General features: G+C 49.6%; 1 long non-coding RNA gene across 1 annotated transcript in view; it reads left to right on the top strand.

Annotated features, from left to right (window-relative positions):
- LOC137630658 (uncharacterized) overlaps positions 1-21,933 on the top strand; it is a 28,089-nt gene that overhangs the window by 1,684 nt on the left and 4,472 nt on the right. The window lies entirely within an intron of this gene.

The following is a 21,933-nucleotide window of genomic DNA, read 5'->3' as shown; positions in this document are numbered from 1 at the left end:
TACTTTAGCGGAGCTGAATGACGAGCCATTAAAGTTTTAACGAGGGTTTACTACCCCACTGCTAGTTAGGGGGGGGGGGGGGGGTAGGGAACTACCCCCCTCCTCACACACACCGGTGAATACTTCACTTTACTTTTGGCTCGGGTGAAGAACAGACGTGTCTGCTCTCACCCTCGCCTTGACTGCCCTTAATCTGTTTTGCCTTTTCTTTCTCAGAGTGTGTGAAGTTGGCCTCTATAAACATGTGTACGTGTCCTGGTTTACCTGACCGCCCCTTGTGGGACCTTTATGTCGGTGGTAGACACCGATCCTCACACCTTGTGTCCTCATTGTAGGGGCCAACGGTGTGTAAAGGGTAATGTAAGCGGTGAGTATATGAAGTGGTCTACCTCCCAGTGGGAGAGGTTTGCCCGGCACCGGAAGAAGAAGTCCAAGGGATATTTCTCCTCCAAAGGTTTCTTTGAAGAGAGAAAATCCCAAGGCCTCTTCTTCCGTAATCCAAACCACCTCCGAAGCTCCCACTCGATCGGTCTCTGCCGAGAGGCCGTCGAAGGGGTTATGTAGACCGTTGTTCTGTTGACCGATCCCGGGGTGCGGGAGAGGTAGTTGCCTCCCATAGCGAATCAACTGCCCCTACTCCCTCGGAGGAGGATATTGATTTCTCTGTGCTTAATCGTGATTTGTTGCAGCTTTGGTCTTCCTTGGGGTTTCAGGGTTCGTCCTCCAAGGAAGCCCTGTTTGATATGATCAAACTGGGAGCAGCTGTTAAACAGTCGCCGGCGATAGCAGACGTAGATCCTCTGTCTATCGCCGACGTCGTTATAACGGAGGCCTCCGGTGTGTCGGATCAAACTGCTCCTGTTGTTGCTGAGTTAGCTGAAGGCTCTGATTCCCCCTCCGAACATCTTTTGAGGGTGGAACTTAGTCCCACAGTCTCTCCTGCTGGTGATTCTCCCTCCCCGGGGGAGGTCACTTACAGAGATTCCTCTGTAGAGGCCTTACGGAGGTCAGCTTGCTGATCCCACGGCCCCTATAGGGCGTATAAGACGGAAGGCTCGTCCTCCCCTTCGCCGTAGGGGACTTCCTTCTCCTTTTCGGCTCGTCGTCTGCTGAGGAGACTCATCGTTCTCCGATCCTGCCAGCTACCATCTTAGACCTCTCCGAAGATCGTTCGCGATCTTCGGTGGAAGGTCGTCCTTCGGGACCCCCTGACCTGTCACCCTCCAGACCTGCTGTCCTGCCATCATCCTTCAAGGATGCTGATCCTGTCATTGTACAGGCACCGGTCCCTTCAGGGGCACAATGGACTTGAGCGCAAAACTGTGCCTCAGTCCCTTAAGCGCCAGGCACCCCCTGCGCGCCGTCTTGCTGCTGTTCCTGACCTAGTGCCATTGCATTCCCTTGCGCGCGTGCTCCTGCTCCTGTTCCTGTTCTTGCGCGCCAACGATCTCCTGCGCGCCCTCCTGCAGTTCCTGTTATAACGCGTCAGCGCTCTCCTGCGCGCCAGCGCCCTCCTGCAGTTCCTGCAACAGCGCTCGAGCGCTCTCCTGTTCGTCAGCGCTCTCCAGGGCCTCAGCGCACTTCTGGAATTAAGCGCACAGCCACAGTTCCTGACGCAGCGCGCAAGCATTCACCAGCGCGCAAGCACTCACCAGCGTGCCAGCGCCCTCCTACAGTCCAGCGCGCAGTACAGGAGGTACCTAAGCTACCGCACGGGCGCTCACAGGTACCCCTGCCTTCTTCCTCTAAACTGCGTACCCCTGTGCGCCCGAATCCTGTCGCGCGCCCAGCCCAGCAGCGCACACCCGTGCGCCCGAATCCTGTTGCGCACCCTGCGCTCCCATCGCAGCAGCGCACACCAGTGCGCTTGATTCCTGTTGCGCGCCCTGCGCGCCCACTACAGCAGCACACGCCCTTACGCCCGCATCCTGATGTGCGCCATGCGCGCCCACGATCTCCTGCGCGCCCAGCGCACCCTCGTTCTCCTCAGAGGGCGGTTCCTGCACCACCTGCGCATCGTTCTCCTGTGCGCCAACGCGCAAAATCACCTTTGCGCCCTCGCCCCGTGCTTCTTGACACGCGCGCTCCACGCCCACATGCTAGGAATATTTCTCCTGCGCACACGCGCCCAATAATTTCGCCCGCACGGGCTCATCAGTAGGTTCCTGCGCGCCCGCGCACACGCGAGCAGAAGGTTGCTCACGCTCCAACTCCTATCCTGCCTTCAACACCGCCCCACGTTCCAGCTTCTGCGTGCCGCACACCCTCGCCGTCACCTATGCTCGCCCGCACACTCTCGCCCGCGCGCGCGGTCACGTGCGAAGTTTCTATATCACACGATTTTGCCTCGCGCGATCCAGTGCAGAGTTCATTGCGCGACTACCAGCGCGATTCATGCCGCGATCGCCAGTTCGATCCCGCACGCGACTTCATGGGGCTTCAGGCGGACAGATCTTCTCGTTCCCCCCCTCGCAAGCGCAGAACAGCACGCTCGCCGGAGGAGGGGAGGTTTCCGGGCAGGTCCAAGGACTCTCTTTCAGCTCTGTTTCAGGCGAACTCTCGTTTGTTGACTCCTCCTAAGGATCGTTCGATCCCCTTCCCTCCAGAGGGAGTGTCTGACAGCGCGACTGTCGGCCAACAGCCCTGGTTTGGTACCATGGTCAGAGCTCTCATGCAGGCTTTTAAGCCTGTGTTCTCGGAATGAGGTCACAAAGCAGTGGCTACCTCTTCTCCCCTGAAGAGGAAGAGAGGAGTCCCCTCTGTGGTGACTTCTCCAAGGGCTAAGCTGTCTCCTCGGAAATCCTTGCGCAAGGCTCCTTCTCCCCCCTAGACTTTCTCTCCCTCCTCTGCGGACGAGGATTTCCCATCCCCAGGGGAATCGGACGAGTCGGTCCGTTCCTCCATCGCACCAATGGGGGAAACTCCGCCTCTCCCTGAGAAGTCTCCTCACACGGGGTTGGAGAAGAGCCTGCATCCATCGTTGCTAGAGTCCTGTATCCCTCCCAGGAGGGAACCAAAGGACTCGAAGACTTTGCCGAAGTCTTCTGCAAGGATCAGACAGGAACCAGCTAGACCCTCGGAGAATGTCCACGTGTCCCCCCAGGAAGAGCCACTGGGGACTGGAGACTTTGCTGCTAGCCCTTCGGGAGGAGAGCATCAAGAGTCAGAACATGGGGTTTGGCAAGTTCTGACCCTCGTGAGAAATCTCAATGGGTTTCCGGACCCTTAGATTCCTCCTCGTGAGGGTAAGGACATGGTCTTGGACCGAGTCTACGGCACCCAGAAGCTCTCTAGGGCCAGTGCAGCCTTGCCCTGGTCACAAGGGATGAAGAGTGCCAGAGACAAGGTCGAAGGCCAGCTCTCCGAGCTTGCCTTCTCCAACAAATCCAGCGCCGGTAGCAAGCTCCTCCCTCCTCCTCGTGTCCACCAAAAAAGGTATTTTGAGATCTTAGAGGAGACTTGTTTGAGTCTTCCCATTCACCATTCTGTGGAAGAACTCACTGGGGGAGTCCCTTAGAGAGACTTTCCAACCGGCAGGTTTCGTATTCTGCTACTGAGATCCTAAGCCAGGAGAAGGTGGCGAAGTGTGCCATGCAGGCAACTTCGTGGCTTGACATCTGGCTGGGGTCTCTGAGCATCCTGGTGCGGTCTGAGGACCTGTCCAAAGAAAGCACCAAGAAGGCACTAGAGACACACTTACTCTCTGGCACGCGGACCAAGTCTCGAGCTTGTGGGCTAATACGATCCTGAAAGGTCGAGACGCAGTTGCCGAGAGGTTCCACCAGAAAGTCCCCAGTTCCGACGTTAGCAGGCTCAGACACTCTTCAGTGCTCAGTAAGAGTCTGTTTGAGCCTAAGGACATGGAGCTAGCCGCTGAGAGGTAGAGGAAGTCCAACCAGGACTCCCTCCTCCATAGGGCCCTGACAGCAAGGCCCTACAAACCTCCAGCAACTCAACAGCCCCGTCCAGCTAAGAATACGAAAAAAACGACAGCAGCGAAGCCAAAGGTGTCCAAGCCCTTTCCCGTCAAGGAAAGAAAGGGCAGGAAGTCCTCCAGGGGAGGTAAAAATCCTAGAGGGAGCATCCGAGGCCATAAACGCTAGGATTGGCAGTCCCCCTGCATGTCCGCCAGTGGGGGATGCCTACAAAGTTGCGCGACAAGGTGGAAGAAACTCGGGGCAGATACCTGGACGATTTCCGTCATAGCTCAGGGTTATCGCGTCCCGTTCACATCCTCTCTACCTCCCCTGACAGCGAGGCCAGTGTCATTGAGCTCCCTTACCATGAGATCGGTAAGGGGGCAAGCCCTCCGGTCAGAAGTCGAGACAATGTTGAAGAAGGACGCTCTCCAAGAGGTGGCAGACGGGTTCTCAGGCTTCTACAGTCGACTCTTTCTTATAAAGAAGGCGTCTGGAGGCTGGAGACCAGTCATCAACCTCTCGACCCTGAACGGGTTTGTCAAACAGACTCCGTTCAGCATGGAGACGGCAGACACGGTCAGACTTGCAGTGAAACCGCAAGACTTCATGTGTACACTGGACCTGAAGGATGCGTACTTCCAGACCTCAGTCCATCTGTCTTCCAGGAAGTACTGTACCTAAGATTTTGCCTAGACAACAAGATCTACCAGTTCAAGGTGCTGTGCTTCAGTCTCTCAACAGCTCCTCAGGTGATCACCAGAGTGTTCACCCTGATATCATCGTGGGCTCACAGGATCGGTATCCGTCTCCTCTGTTACCTGGACGACTGGCTGATCCTAGCAGACTTGGAGGCAACCCTTCTTCGCCACCGAGACAGGCTTCTCGAACTTTGCCAGGATCTGGGGATCATGGTAAACCTCGAGAAGTCCTCCCTGAAGCCCTCTCAGAAACTGGTATACCTAGGCATGGTTATAGACACCAATCTCCACTAAGCCTTCCCATCAGACGACAGGATAGCAAGGCTGAGGAAGGTCGCAAGGCCTTTCCTCAATCGAGGAGAACTTCCAGCCCAAACGTGGTTACGTCTCCTCGGCCACCTCTCTTCCTTGGCCCATCTGGTTCCCAATGGTCGCCTCAAAATGAGATCCCACCAGTGGCGACTCAAGTCTCGGCGGAATCAAGGACACGATTCCCCGGACTCTCTGATCCTTATGGGTCCCGCGGAACAGACGGACCTTCGGTGGTGGCTAGCAGACGAGAACCTATGAAAGGGAGTGGATCTTCTCGTCCTTCCCCCGGATTTGATGTTGTTTTCGGACGCATCAAAGATAGGGTGGGGGGCCCATGTTCTGAACCACAGGACATCAGGCCTGTGGTCAGAATCAGAAAGGTACCTTCACATAAACCTGCTAGAAATGAAGGACGTATTCCTGGCACCTCAGAAGTTCCTTCAGGTCCTGGCGGGCCACTCTGTGGTGGTGATGAGCGACAACACCACAGTAGTGGCTTATATCAACAAGCAGGGAGGTACCCTCTCGAAACAGCTATCCCATCTTGCAGTAGAGATACTGAGATGGTCCGAAGTCCACTCGGTCACACTTTCAGCTCGCTTCATTACAGGCAAAAGGAATGTGCTCGCCGACAGTCTGAGCAGAACGACGCAGATAGTGAGTACCGAATGGTCTTTGGATCCTCAAGTAGCCAACAAAGTCCTGACTTTGTTGGGTTCCCCGACTGTGGATCTGTTCGCTACAGCGCTGAACTTCAAGCCCCCACTGTACTGCTCCCCAGTCCCGGAACCCAAGGCTCTCTAGCAAGATGCCTTCCAACAACGGTGGGACAACATCGTTTACGCCTTTCCCCCATTCTGTCTGATGAGGAGGGTGCTCAACAAGACCTGAATATCGGTCAATCTTTCGATGACCCTGATAGCTCCGCTATGGCATCACGCAGACTGGTTTCCGGACCTCCTGCAACTCCTGACGGATCCCCCGAGAGAACTCCCTCCATGTCACGAGCTACTCAAACAACCACACGCCAACATCTTCCACAAAGCCGTAGCTTCACTTCGACTTCACGCCTGGAGACTATCCAGCACCTCCTCGCTGAGAGAGGATTTTCGCAACAAGTTGCGAATAGGATGTCTGGACACCTGCGCAGGTCATCCGCAGGGGTCTACCAGGCGAAGTGGCGAGTTTTCTGTGGTTGGTGTCGTGGAAGGGGTATCTCTCCACTCGATGCCACTATTCCAGCAATAGGGGAGTTCTCCGTGTATTTGCGGGAAGAAATGTGCCTTTCAGTCTCGGCGGTGAAAGGCTATCGCTCAGCCTTAAGTCTAGCCTTCAGGCTCAAAGGAGTGGATATTTCTTCCTTGCTGGAACTTTCCCTACTCATACAGAATTATGAACTTACCTGCCCTCGGTCGGAAGCGAGACCTCCTCCTTGGAACGTGGTTCGAGTTCTCAGGTCTCTGAAGAGACCTCCCTACGAACCATTACGCCAGGCTTCAGATCGCCACCTTACTTGGAAGACGGTGTTCCTGCTAGCTTCGGCCTTTGCCAAACGAGTCAGCGAACTCCATGGTCTCTCATACATCACCCATTCAAGGGGATGGGGGGAGGTAACGTTCAGGTTCGTCCCTGAGTTTGTTGCCAAGACTCAGAATCCGGGAGTGCCGGACCCTCGGTTCAACTCTTTCCAGGTTTCGAGTCTTCGTTCTATAACAGATGACCCAGACCATTTCCTACTGTGCCCAGTAAGGAGTCTGAGGTTGTATCTTAAAAGAACAGCTGCAGTTTGTCTCCAGGTGCAAGCCTTGTTTGTGAGCACCGGGAAAACGAAGAGGAGGGTCACCAGGAATACCATCTCGGCTTGGATTTGCAAGGTAATACACCAAGCCTTGAATCCTGACCCTCCTCCGTCACGTCGCCCCAGAGCACATGATGTCAGGGGCATAGCTATGTCCCTGGCCTTCAAGAAGAACTATTCAGTGACGCAGGTCCTGCAAGCTGGGGTGTGGAAGCGTCAGACGACCTTAACAGCCCACTACCTACAAGACGTGACACACAGGAGACTCGATATGTTCTCTATCGGCCCTGTGGTGGCTGCACAACAGCTGATCTAACCTCAGGCTCCTTAATGGACAGGTAGCAGAAAGTTGAGGGCATTGTTACCTGGTTTTAGTCTGCATGAATGAAAAGGTTTGCCTGGCCCTTATTCTTTACTTCATCCTCTCCTCCCTTGGAGAAAGCAGCATCCTGGGTTCTCTGCATAGCTGACCTCAAACCACTGCAGGTAAACCATGCTTCCTTGTTCCCAGTATTAAGGTTGATACTCTCGCGTCCCCATACCCTGACGAGGTGGTATTGGGAGAGTCCTAGCCTAGATTTCCATCTGAAGAACTCCAGGTCAACTTCCTAGGACGAGTCACTCTTCTCACCTTCACACACAGCTTATGTAGGCCGCAGCAGTTGCATAGCAATGCTAGCGAGGTGCAGGGACTCCTTATTGCCTGAGTACTTACACACTCAAATATGGAGTCCCTGGGCAAAGCCAAAGCCAGTGAGTCACCCATATTAAATAGCGAGGTTTGTATTTCAGTTATGGAACAAATGACAAATTCGTAGATAATTTGTATTTCTGGGTCAACCTATGTTCGCCGGTGAAAAAGTCCTTCTTGTCACTTTTCTGATTAAATATCTTCCAAATATACCAGAGAAAGTTAAAGTATGGAATGCAGAGGTTACTACCCTCACGCGAGCACCCCTAAGGGCGTCGTGTATAAAGAAAGGGCGTGTGAAAGCCACTATTCACAGGTCGTCTTCCATTTAGAGTATTCCTTTGTCAATATACACGAGGGGTAACCGCACCAACCTGAGTCACCCCCCCGACGCCCGACACCAGCGCCATCTGACATCCTTCTGTATGGATTTCAAAATTGGCTTGGACAGGAAAGGGAAGGGAGAAACAGGGAAGGGTTTCACCGGGCGACACAGGTCTCTCCCCAGAAATAGATTTTTCCTTCGTCAAAATCCCTTTTCTGGGTCGACGTGTTCGCCGGTGAAAATTTACAAGAGAATGCCTTCCAAGCCCATGAGTATCAGTTAAACAGGTAAATGAATAAATATCTTAGGAGTAAAGATTATATACATTAATAAATAATACAACATAAGAGTGAATGTCGTTCATAATTGACATATCAAAGCCTGATACTAGGGGAGCTGAATGCGTTCCACCGAGGTGAGAGGCATCGGGGTGAGAGTGGCAGGTAGAAGGGAGAAGAAAGAGAGTTGGACGAAAAATGAAATTAGAAGGAACAGGGAGACTAATCTGGGGAGATGATACTCCCAACTGCAATGGTAGAAAATTTTAGGGCTTGTATGTTCTTTAGATAGTGGCATTTAAAGATCATAGGAGATTTCCAACCTGTATGCTTTTTAAGATCATTAAAATTCATGTTTTGAAAGTAGTTAATTGAGGTGGCTACTCCCCGAATATCGTGTGCCTGAGGAAAGGATTCCGGGTTAGCCTGCTTGATGAAGTAAAGTATTTGCTGTCTAATACCTTGAATGGAGATAGTACCCCCTTGTTCCCTGATGAACAAGGGACCGGAGGAACGTGTGGTAGATCTAGCTAAAAAAGCCCTAAGAGTCACTACTGGACATAGAGAAGCATCTTGTGGAAGAGGGATAATCTTCCAAGGAGACCATCTGTTTTGAGGGTCTTCATTTTTAGCTAGGAAACTTCTATCCGGGGAGAGCAGTACTTCCCCTGACGAGAGGAAATCTAGGTTCTCAGGATTACGGGAGAGAGCTGCTAATTCTGAAATTCTGGCACCTGAGGCCATGGCTGTAAGAAATAGGGTCTTTCTAAGTAGCGAAATGTACGAGCAGGATTCGTTATTGGTTTCTGATGCCAATTTCAAAACATCGTTTAGAAACCATGAGACCTTTTGTGGACGGATATTATTATTATTGCGTAGTTTGTGCAATACTTTCATTAGAAGATTCACTGGTGGAAATAGGTAAATCTTCCAAGCTGACTAGATGGTGGTTAAAGTGCTAACTGTTAGGCCTTTGCCAAATAGGAACCTCAAGAAAGAGATGGCTATATTCGGAGACATACGAGCATGGTCTGAACCCTTAGGGAATCTGCTAGTTGTTAACGGCCGAATCATATTGGCGAGTTACCGAGTCCCTTTTGTCTAATTCGATGAAGAGACCGTTTCCCGGTTCAATGTTCGCGTCTCTACGATCTGCAAACTTCCTGTAGTCCACAAAGTTAGAGTTTTGGCTATCCTTGAGTAATCTGACACAGTGAGTTTGGATTACTTGAGTCAGTTTGGGGAACGGGATCCGGAAGGGACGGAGTTTCAACTCGAGGAGGAGAGGAAACCAACTGTTCTTGGCCAGTGAGGTGGTACTAAAGTCACTGTCCCCCGGAAGGGGCCTAGTTTGTGTAAAAGTCTCATTAGAAGATTCACTGGGGGAAATAGGTAAACCTTCTTCTAATGGTTCCTGAGTATCCACCGGAATGAAATTATGTCTAGAGACCATTCCGACTCCAGTGGTTTCGTCCTGGATAGTGAGTCCGCTCTCACATTCTGGACTCCTGCTAGGTGAGTTACTGACAGGAACCAGTTCTTTTCTGTTGGCCTGGCGAAGATAGTGACCAGGATCCGATTCAGGTTGGGTGACTTGGATCCTCCCCTTTTGAACCCGTGTACTACGTCTGTTCTGTCTGACACTACAGTACTGTGATGTGGCTCGACCTCGGAGGAGAGTGTCTCCTCAGGGTCAAGAACACTGCCATGGCTTCGAGAACATTGGTATGGGACTGTTTCATGGCGGGTGACCAAGAGCCCTGAAACATCTGATGTTCGGAGTAATCTCCCCATCCACTTAGAGGTGCGGGCGACACAGGTCTCTCCCCAGAAATAGATTTTTCCTTCATCAAAATCCCTTTTTTCCTAACCATACAAACCTTGGCTATTTAATCAAACTTGCTCGCCAGCCCTGTCCCCAGTGAAGTCCTACCTCTAGGTAAAGTGAAGTATTCACTGGTGTGTGTGAGGTGGGGGGGGGGGGGGTAGCAAGCTACCCCTCCCTACCCCCCGTTAACTAGCGGTGGGGTAGTAAACCCTCGTTAAAACTGTAATGGCTCGTCATTCACCTCCGTCGAAGTAATAATAATGTATAGTTAGGAAAAATACAATTGTTCCGTAACCGAAATACAAACCACGCTATTTACACAGGGTTTCGGCGTAGCTGAAAAGACGAGCCATTAGAATTTAACGAGGGTGTATTACCCCCGCGCCAGCTAGCAAGGGAGTAGGGGAGTGGTAGCTAGCTTCCCCTCCCCCCCTCACACACCTGTGAGCTGCTTCACTTCACTTTTGGCTTGGACGATGAACAGACGTCTCTGTCCCGTCCTCGCATGGCAGCCATTTATGTTTTGTCTTATTTAATTACTTACTTTTCTTATACTTAATATATATGTAAACATTCTTGTTTATTTATATATTTAAGTATAGAAATACAGTAAGTTTCCTTTTCAGTGTTTGTGCTGTGTGTGTGTGTAGGAAGTCCACTCATTGTACGACAACTTTTCCGCGTGGTCTCAGGCCACCACGGGGACTTTTCATGGGTCGCGATCTCTCCCTTGGTCCTTCGGTCTCCCTTCGGCGGGCGCCGTGGGGAATATTATCGCTGGACTTTACTTATTAATCTGTTTCTCCACTGTTCCTCCTTCCCTACGGGGAACTTGGTCTATCAGCATGGGGAACTTGGGAGTTTAGTTTGACTACAGTCTCTCTCTCTCTCCTTAAGGTCGTTCACCCTTTTATTACTACTACGTATTATGGTAGCTTCCTTCCCGTTGTGGGATGAGTTGCTACTTCGTTTATTTTGTCTCTTTTTTTTAATTAAATCTAATTGTATTTGTTAACTTTTCAGCTTCTGTGTAGAACGCTTCCCTTCGGGGTTCATTCGTTCTTACTATTAGTGAACATTCTTAGATGAATTACATATTTATAATTGTTATAATTCTGTTTTGTTACAGTTCTCTGCCTTCCCCTCCCCCCCTTCCCGTGAGTGTCAGTGGGGGAGGAGGGCGCATTCCTGTGCGTAATTCTTATATGCTTTTCCCACAGGGGTTCCTCTTCGGAGTTCCCCCGGGGGAATTAATGTTAACTAATTGTTTTATTTTCACAGTTAACTATCTAGTTTTTCGTTTGCCTAATGTGCCAACGAAGCAGAGCTGTCCTGTTGAGGCCTGGGGAGTCTGCCATTGTCCCTTCTCCTAGCAGTTCTCCCGTGACAACTGTCAGCTCCTTAGTTCATTTAGAACGCTCAGGAGGTTCACCTCCATGGGTGGGTACTTCCCTTCCGAGGGAGGTTCCCTTCCCGGGTATGAGTTTTTTCCCCTTCAAGGGGGTGCATCTTCTCTTACCTTAATAATTTCTGGTCCTCGGGTGGTTATGCTCTTGGTGCTGAGCGACCGCTTTTGTAACCATGCTCAAAGGGCTGAGCGGTTGCAAGGCCGGACCATGGAGTTCGTGCGATTATGCTTTTGATGCTGAGCGGTCGCACTTGCAGCTACGCTCAAGGGGTTGAGCAGCTGCAGGAGCTCCTCTTCGGAGGGTTGCTCTTTATGGTCAGCTTGCTGATCCAATGGCCTCAAGGGGCGCCTTCATCAGTTCTTCCTGTCTCTTCTACGAAGTGTTCACCTCTCTCGTTCGCGAGAGAGGACACTCATAGAGACTCCTTCAGAGGACTCCCCTGCTGTTGTTGCTGAAGGCTCAGTTTCCCCCTCCGAACATCTTCGAGGGGCAGCCGAGTCCAACGGTCTCTCCTGCGAGTGTCTCTCCCCCTCGGGAGAGTTCACTAACAGAGACTCCTCTTCGGAGGACTGATGATCGTGCTCCTGTCCGTGGTCGTCTTCATCTTCAGCCGCAGAGGATCCTCCTCGATGAGAACAGACAGTTGCGGCTGCTTCGCTAGACCTGTCAGCAGTTCGTTCGCGATCTTCGACACCTTCCAGATCTTCTTGTCTTCCTTCTCCCTTCCTGGACGCAGTAGCGCTGTGGGCGCCTCTCCACCCCGTTTTCCAAACGGGCACCGGTCCCTTCGGGGGTTAGGGATTATCTCACAATATGAGTAAGTCCCTTTGGTGCCAGGTTTTTTTTACCTGTGCAACCTCGAGCGCGCAGTAGTTCACAAATGCTCCTGCTGTGGACCAGACTTCTGCTGAATCAACTCCTGATCGCCAACTCTTCTGATACCTGTGCGACTACACGCCATGTGCGCCTACGGTCTTCTGAATGCCCATGATTGCCTGATTGCCCTTTCCTGATGTGCGCAATGCGCGCCAACGTTCGCCCTCGCACCCACGATCTCTGGATCTGGGCGTAAGCAGGGAGATTTTCTTCTCTGAACTCCTCGTGCACCTGCTCGCCAGCACGCATCTGCGCCCCCTTCCTGATGTGCGCAATACGTGCCAACGTTCACATACAAGCCCAATATCTTCGGATCTGGGCGCAGGCAAGGAGTTATTCCTTCGCCTCCTCGCCGACAATCTCTCTGGTTCTGCACCCTCGCTGATATCGTCTGGCCGCACATTTCTTCTGGCCACGCAACTACGCTCCTACGATCTCCTGGTTCCTGCCTCGTTACGCGCAGTTCAAGAAGTTCCTACACTAGTGCACAGGCGCTCTCAGGTTCTTCTGGACTCGCAGCGCCCTTCTGACGCGTGGTTCCAGTTCCAGCGCGCCAACGCGCCAGCACGCCTCCACTTCACACTGCGCCACCCAGGAGACGCCTAAGCTAGCGCACAGGCGCTCACAGGCACCCCTGGGCTCTCCTTACGCACCAGCAATCTCCTACGCGCCCGCACGATTCTTCGCCTGCGCGCAAGCGTTTTCAACGCGTCAACGCTTCAATCGTCGTAGGTTTCCTACACGCCCACGCGTTAACTCTCCTGTACGCGATCGGTTGCTACGCGCCACTGCTCGCCAACGCGCCAACGCGCCATCGCTTGCCCACGCGCCATCGCTTGCCCACGCGCCATCGCTTGCCCACGCGCCATCGCTTGCCCACGCGCCATCGCTTACCAACGCGCCTTCGCCCGCCTACGAGCCATCGCTCGCTTATGCACCATCGGTCTCCCCGCCGCCTGCGCTCGCCCTTGTGCCCGCACACCTGTGTTCGCTCGCGCGCGAACCAATGGTTTTCCATCACGCGAGCGCCAGCGCGATTCCTGCCAGCGAGCCATTGCTCGCCAATGTGCCATGTTCAGGAAAACATTCCACCATGGAATGTAACTCGCAGATGCCAAAATGTAATGCACAAACTCAAACAAACCAAATGACCATACAGTAAATTCGAGAGATTGCAAAGCTTTTGAGTTAGAATTGAAAAGACTAGTAGAAAATACTGATCTTGGATACTATGGATGTCATAAACTGTGGCTACTTAAATGAAACTATCCAAATTTGAGAATTGATAAACGGGAAATACTTTAACATACGCCATCGGTCTCCCGACCTCCAGCGCTCGCCCTTTCAACCGCGCTCGCCCTCACCTGCGCGCCCGCGCGCACTTTCACCTGCGCGCCCGCGCGCACTTTCACCTGCGCGCCCGCGCGCACTTTCACCTGCGTGCCCGCACGCAGGCACACCCACGTTCGCTCACGAGCGAACCAACGATTTGCCATCACGCGAGCGCCCGGGTGATTTCGACCGCTATTCCCGTCTGGTTATCGCAACACGGGCAACCCTGCGAGTCTTCTTGGGCGCGTACTTCCAGATCACGATCTTCTCCCCGTAAACGTAGAGCATCGCACGTACAAGAGCAGGAAGAATCTTCAGAGAGGTCTGGGCAACATTCTTCTCCTTCCTTTCAGGCAGGCCCCATCATCTCTACTCCTCAGGATCGTTCGATTCCCTTTACCCTAGCGGGAGTCGCTGACACTGCGTCTGTCAGCCGTCAGCAGAGGAGGTACAGTACTTCGAGATCATGGGGGAACCTGGTTTAGCCCTTCCTCTCCACCATTCCGTGGAAGGGTCTCCCCAGGGAGTTTATCTTTCGAGAAATTCTCCACCTGGCAGGTGACATTCTCGTCTTCGGAGATCTTAAGCCAGGAGAAAGCCGCAAAGTGTGCCATGCAGGCCACTTCGTGGCTGGTTGTCTGGCTTGGATCTCTGGGCATCCTGTTGCGATCCAAGAATTTGTTCAAGGAGAGCTCCAGGAAGGTCATGGAAACTTTCCTCCTCTCGGGCACGAGCACCATTGTTTCCCGGCTCACCAAGTTTCGAACTTGTGGGCAAACTCGATGTTAAAGCAATGAGATGCAGTGACCGAGAGGTTCCTCTCGGAAGTCCCAACCATGGATGTCGGCAAGCTCAGACACTCTTCCACTCTTGGAAAGACCTTGTTTTGAGCCCAAGGACAGGGAACGGACAGCTTAGAGGTGGAGAAAGCGAATCACGGTTCGCTCCTTCAAAGGCGCTTGCATCCAGACCCTACAAGCCTCCAGCGCCTCGAAAACAACAGCCTCGTCAGCCTAGGACATCGGAACCGGCCCTAGCAGCTAAGACAAGGTGTCTAAACAGCAGCCCCCTCCTGTCAGAGACAAGAAGGGCGGGAAGTCCTTCTGGGGAGGCAATAATCCTGAGGGAGCGGCCGAGGCCGCAAATGCTAGGATTAGCAACCCCCCTGCATGGTCCCCAGTGGGGGGATGCCCAAGGTTGCGCGCTCAGGTGGCAGCAACTCTGGGCCGATTCCTGAACGATCTCCTTGATCAGCCAAGGATATCGCGTCCCGTTCTTTACATCTCTACCTCCACTGACAGCGAATCCAGTGTCGCTGAGCTCCTATGCCATGGGATCGGCAAAGGGGCTAGCACTTCGGGCAGAAATCGAGACCATGCTCTAGAAGGATGCTCTCCAAAAGGTCATCGACGGCTTCTCCCACCGGCTTCTTCAGTCAACTCTTTCTTGTAAGAAAGCGTCGGAAGGCTGGAAACCTGTCTTGACCTCTCAGCCCTGATCAAGTTTGTCGAACAAACTTCGTTCAGCGTGGAACAGCAGAGTCAATCAGGCTTTTAGTGTGACCACAACTCTTCATGTGCACACTGAATCTGAAGGACGGGTACTTCCAGATCCCAATCCATCCGTCTTCCAGGAAGTACTTGAAATTCAGCCTAGACAACAAGATATACCAGTTCAAGGTACGGCGTTTCGATCTCCCCGCAGCACCACAGGTGTCCTCCAGAATGTTCACCCTGTTATCTTCATGGCCACACAGGAGCGGCATCCGTCTCCTTCGTTTTCTGGATGACTGGCTATCCCAGGCAGTCTCGGAATCGACCCTTCTTCAACACCGAGACAAGCTTCTGGGACTTTGCCAAGATCTAGGGATCATGGTAATTCTCGAGAAGTCTTCTCTGCTTCCATCTCAACAACTGGGATATCTAGGCATGATATTAGACTCCAATCTCCAAGCCTTCCCATCAGATCTTATGATAGCAAGGCTGAGGAGAGTCGCAGAACCTTTCCTCAGAGAGGAGAGCTTCCAGCCCAATCTTGGTTACGCCTCCTAGGTCACCTTTCCTCCTTGGCCAAGCTAGTTCCAACAGCCGCCTCAGGATGAGATCCGTGCATCAGCGGCCCAAGTCCCGGTGGAATCAAGACAACGATTCCCCGGACACTCTGGTGGGACCTGCAGAACGAATGGACCTGCTGTGGTAGTTGACCTATGGAAACCTTTGCAGGGGAATGGATCTTCTCGCCCTTTCCCCACATTTGATGCTGTTCTTGGACTCGTCAAAACAAGGGGGGGTCCACGTTCTGAATCAGGCCTATGGTCAGAACCAGAAGGGTACCTCCACATCAATCTGCTAGGAATGAAGGCCGTAGTCTGGCCCCTCAACACTTCCAACAGACCCTGGTGAGTCACTCCATGGATGACAACTCCACGGTAGTGCTTTTTGTTTCAACAAGCAGGGAGGTACCTTTTCATATCGACTTTCTCATCTTGCAGTAGAGATACTGAGATGAACCGAAGTCCATCCACTCATACCCTATCGGCTCGTTTCATTCCGGACAAAGGAATGTGCTCTCCAACAGTCTGAGCAGGGCTTCACAGATAGAGAGTACCGAGTGGTCCTCGACCCCCCCTGGTCGCCAAGAGGTCCAGACCTTGTGGACCTGTTTGCGACAGCCTTGAATTTCAAGCTGCCGCTGTACTACTCCCAGTCCCAGACCCCAAGGCACTCTGACAAGATGCCTTCCTACACGGTGGGATAACATCGACGTCTACGTCTTCCCACCATTCTGTCTGTTGAGAAGGGGGCTCAACAAGACCAGACTATCGGTCAACCTGTCAATGACTCTGATAGCTCCGCTGCGGCATCCTGCAGAGTGGTTCCCGGAACTTCTGCATCTCCAGACGGAACTCCTGAGAGAGCTTCCCCCACGACATGAGCTAGTCAAACAATCACACTGCAACATCTACCACAAGCCGTTCGCTTCGGCTCCGTGCCTGGAGACCATCCAGCATCCCCTCACAGAGAGAAGCGTTCCGCAACAAGTTGCGGAGCGGATGTCTCGACACCTGGGAAAGTCATCCGCAGGGGTCTACCAGGCGAAGTGGAGAGTCTGTGGTTGGTGTTGTGGGAGAGGTACCTCTCCCCTTGATGCCACTATTCCAGCAATAGCGGAGTCATTGTATATCGGCGGGAGGAAATACGCCTTTCGCTCTCGGCAGTGGAAGCCTATCGCTCAGCTTTTAGTCTGGCCTTCAGGCTGAAAGGAATAGTCATTTCCTCCTCGCTGGATCTTTCTTCGCTCATATGAAACTACAAACTTACCGGCCCCCAGTCGGAAGTGAGACCTCCTCCATGGAACATAGTTCAGGCTCTTAGAGCTCTTAAGAGATCTCCTTGCGAACCCCTCTTAATGAGAGAATGCCTTGATGAAGTCATTGAGCTTCAGCACAGCATTTCATTCCCGTGCTGAATCTTGGTGACGGGCAAGAGGGCTCTCGAACTTGGGGAAATTGCTCCCCCAGTTCGAATCTAAATTTCTCTCTTTCATCTTTTTCTTCCTCTTTATATGGCTTCAACCTTCTCCTAATATTATAAACTTTCCTTCATGTTGCTGTCCCAACCCTATGAGTAAAATTTCCCATATGTATGTGTATATATTTACATATATATGTGTGTTTATTATTATTTTTTTTTTCTCTTTTATGGCATGGATGTTTCTACATCTGTTATTGCCACTTGGGCGGATGTTTATACATCCGGTATTGCTGCCTGCTTTGATGAATGGGAAAGGTGTCACAGTTGGGAGGTGTTTGTGCTCAAAGCTATATGTGAGAGTATTGGATGATCTCAGCCATCCCGAAGATGGTTTGGACCTTTTTGGCGGAACTATTCTCAAGTGTTGGGTCTTCGGAATCCAGAGGGATCCAACGCTTGGGGTAGGACTCTCGGCTTTTGGCCGGAAGCCCGTCATTACAGATATGGGGAGGATGATTCCATAGTTTCTTGGTCTCAGTCCTAACAGGCGGGTTCAGCTTACACCTGTGCCTCTATATCTGTTTTGATGCTATCCTTCGGGTAGGGTATGGAGTGGACCATCTGGGAAGTATACTCTCACTGTGCCGGTAGTGGAGAGTGTAAATTTCCTCCCAACATGTGATGCCTTAATGTTCTCAAGCAGGTAAATCAAACTTCAAAAAATCACTCTTCTCTCTTCTTTTTATGATGGATTCTTGTGAAAATGACCCCACCTCCCCTGGATATGCTGACTCGCCCCCGGCACTGTTGACGACCTCTGGCAATTCATTTAAAGAAAACTCCGTTGACGACGTAGGAACTAAAAAGGACTATTCTTTAAACACTCGGAAAAAGGTTAATTTGGGCAACACAGGAAAATTGAATGTCCTGCACATTACCCAAATCCCATTAGAAACTAATTATGATATGCTACATAAAATATTTGAGTGTTATGGATTAATAAAAGAAATTAGAATGAAACTTCAAGATGATAATTGGGAATCTTGGTTATCATTTAATTGTCATGAGGAAGCATTTAATGCAAGCCGTAATATTGTTGATATTAAAGTAGGTAATATGAGTGTTAAGGGTGCTCTGTGTGATAGGGCACCTAAAGATCTGGAGGTCTACAGACCAGCAGACTGGGCTGATAAAGATATAGAGGCAGATATGCCATCCCAAAGAAAGCCAAAACCACCAATGTGGCTTCTTGCTCAATCTGTAGGGGGTACGGAAAATTATTTCAAGGTCTGCAAATTTCTTCAGAGGAAGGTAGGTACGATCGCACCTGGAGATATATCTCGATTCGGTAAGAAAAGTTACCTGATAAAGGCCAAGTCATATACACAGTCTGTTATACTGTCCAATTGGAAGACAGTAAATGATGATATAAAATTGGACATCAAACCCCATCTAAACTTTAGCTATGGAAGGGGAGTGGTTTTTAATAGGGATCTGTATGAATTTACTGAAGAAGAGATATTGACTATGTGTCCTCTATCAGTGTGGAAAGTACATAAAGTACCTGGAACATCAATGATTGTTATTACTTTCCAGGATGCCGATGTACCTTCCCACATAGACATAGAAAACGAAAGGATCAGAGTTCAACCTTTTAAGCAAAAGCCACTGCAATGTTATAATTGCTTTAAATTTGGACATCCTTCCAAAGTTTGCAATAGTGAAAGAATTTGTAATACTTGCTCCAATATTTACCATGGGGAATGTACATTTGAGGCAAGGTGCTTAAACTGCAACTCTAATCATAAATCTAATGATAGGAGCTGCCAGTTTTATAAGTTAGAAGAGGCTGCCCTCAATAAATCAATTATTGAACATGTAAGCGTGGGGCATGCCAAGAGATTATTAAATAAATCTAACACTTATGCAAAAACATTAAAAACAGGAGAAAAAGTTCCTCGGGAATCATCTCACCCACCTACTACTGTAGGTAGTTCTCGAAAAAGGAATTCACCATCTATTGATAAAGTGCTGCATAAGACAAGAACATCTCCTCCTAAAGATTTATCATTGAGTATCAACAAAAAGACATTGCCCACCACTATCAAACCTTTGTCCCCCATTACAAAGGATAGTACCAACCTCTCCCAGGCCATATCCTTGCCTGATTTAATGGAGATTCCACCTGACACCAAGTTATCAGGTGTACCTGTAGTTGGGAAGGTACAAAAACCTGGTAACTCACAACCTACTAATCGTAAAAGAGTGAGACCTCCATCTCTCTCACCCCCTTCCATAAGAAATACTAGAATTATGACATCAAATAAATATGATGTTTTGTCTGTTGATGTTGCCGATCAACCAGAAGATAATTTAAATAAATCAGAAATTCAAGTTGAGGTCCACCATCCCCCTCAACAAATAGATAAAAAAGATACAAAGAAAAACACCAACGTAAAACCCAACATAACAAGACCACCTCTGAAGAAACCTACAGGTAATAATGTTAGATTAAAAACTGCTAATGGGAAGACCTCATCCAAGATGTCTTCCAGAAATAATCCATAGTTTTCTCCTCCATTTTGCAATGGAACTGTCAGGGTTTGAGGGCGAAATATGAAGAACTTAAGCTCTTAATTCATGAACATTCCCCCATAATTGTATGTCTACAGGAAAGTATGCTTGATTCTAACACTCCTAGTCCTCGAGAGTATGTTAGCTATAGAACACCATATAATCAACAAGCAGGGAGCCATGGCGGAAGTCTCATGTACATTCGTCGAGATGTTCCCCAAATACCCATGTCTATACGTACAACCCTGCAGGCAGTTGTTGTACAAATTGATATAGGGAGAAAATATACAATATGCTCTCTGTACTTACCTCCAAATGATAATATTTTATATGATGATTTAGTAGAGGTCATTCAACAACTCCCTCAACCTTTTCTCTTACTGGGAGATATGAATGGTAGACATCCTTTATGGGGTGATATTTTAGCAAACACAAGGGGCAATATTATCTCATCAATTGTGGAGAATGAGGATGTGGGACTCCTTAATACAGGAGAGCCCACACACTTCCATGTTCAGACAGGTACTTTGTCATGCATTGACCTTTCAATTGCAAGCTCTAACTGCCTTCTTGATTTTGATTGGAGGACATTAGATGATTGGCATACTAGTGATCATGCACCAATCATTATAAACACCAACAAGGGTCCGCCTTTGCAAAGATCGCCACGTTGGAATCTAGACAAGGCAGACTGGGTTAAATTTTCCGAGCTAAGTGAAATCGAAGGGAGAGCAGAACAGTTTGAAAGTGTTGATGATGCCATAGACCTACTGAATGGAACTCTTCATACAGCAGGAGTCAATTCAATTCCCAAAACAACAGGGTTATTCAAACGACGACCAGTCCCGTGGTGGTCTTCAGAACTAACTGCACTCCACAGAGCCACAAGAAGATCTCTAACACGATTGCGTAGACGCAGAACTGATGAGAATTTAACTATGTACAAGAAATGTAGAGCACAGTTCCGTCATGCCATGAAAGAAGCAAGACGCCAGTCATGGATGTCTTTTGTTTCCTCCATTAACAGTAGAACACCACCATCTTCTGTGTGGAGGAAAGTAAAAAAGATAGCTGGCAAATTCACCCCCAACCCACCACCAGTGTTGAAGGTGAATGGCCAGTATGTAACTGAAGCAAATGAAGTTAGCAATGCCCTGGCTAATCATTTTTCAAATGTATCCAGCAAGTGTGAAGGAGCCCCTGGTCACCAGTATAGGAGCACTGAAGAAAAGAAAATTTTAAATTTTGCAACAAGAAGGGAAGAGTCGTATAATTCTCCTTTCACTGAAAGAGAATTTGATTCCGCACTTGCTCATTGCAACGATACAGCCCCTGGACCCGATGGAATTCCATATGCAATGATTAAACATGTCCATTTTAATACAAAGCTATTTATTTTAAGCATTATTAATAGAATATGGCATGATCATAGTTACCCAAGTGTTTGGGAACTAGCCATTATTTTAGCCTTTTTAAAACCCGGTAAAGACAAGTTTTTAGCAGCAAACTATCGTCCTATTGCATTGACATCTTGTTTATGTAAAATCATGGAGAAGATGGTCAATGCAAGGCTGATATGGTACCTTGAAAAGAAAGGTATTTTATCACCGATTCAATGTGGATTCCGAAAAATGCACTCAACGACTGATGTGTTGATACGACTTGAGTCTTCTATTTGTGAAGCCTTTGCTTCCAAACAGCACCATGTTACAGTATTTTTTGACCTTGAAAAGGCATATGATACCACATGGAGATATGGTATTCTTAAAACCATTCATGAATTGGGATTGAGAGGAGAGCTGCCACTATTTATTCAGGCATTTCTTTCACGTAGAGTTTTTCAAGTGAGAGTGGGGGAAACTCTATCAGAGAGTAAGTGCCAGGAAGAAGGAGTTCCTCAGGGTAGTGTGCTGAGTGTAACCCTTTTTGCACTAGCAATTAATGGGATATCCTCAGCCATTCCCCAGGATGTTCTCTCAACATTATTTGTGGATGATCTCTCAATATAATTTTCTGGCACTAGAATGGCAATGGTTGAGAGAAAAATCCAACTCTCTATTGATAAAATTATCCAGTGGGCTGACATGAATGGATTTAAGTTCTCGACAAGTAAAACTACCATTGTCCATTTTTGTCGTATCCGGGGAGTACATCCAGACCCGGATATATACATTAAAGGTCAACGGATACCATGTGTACCGGAAACCAAATTTTTAGGTTTGATATTTGACTGTAAACTTACATGGGTTTCTCACCTAAAAGCGCTAAAAGCTAAATGTGTTGAAGCTCTGAATATCTTAAAAGTATTGTCCCATACATCATGGGGGGAAGACCGCAATACTATTTTAAAATTATACAAGGCCTTGATTTTTTCCAAAATTAGTTATGGTTGTGAGGTATATTCTTCAGCTACCCCAAG

Source organism: Palaemon carinicauda, chromosome 38 (genome assembly GCF_036898095.1).
Source record: "Palaemon carinicauda isolate YSFRI2023 chromosome 38, ASM3689809v2, whole genome shotgun sequence".
In the NCBI taxonomy this organism is placed as follows: Eukaryota; Metazoa; Arthropoda; class Malacostraca; order Decapoda; family Palaemonidae; genus Palaemon; species Palaemon carinicauda.
This window is presented reverse-complemented; position numbering and strand designations above follow the sequence as displayed.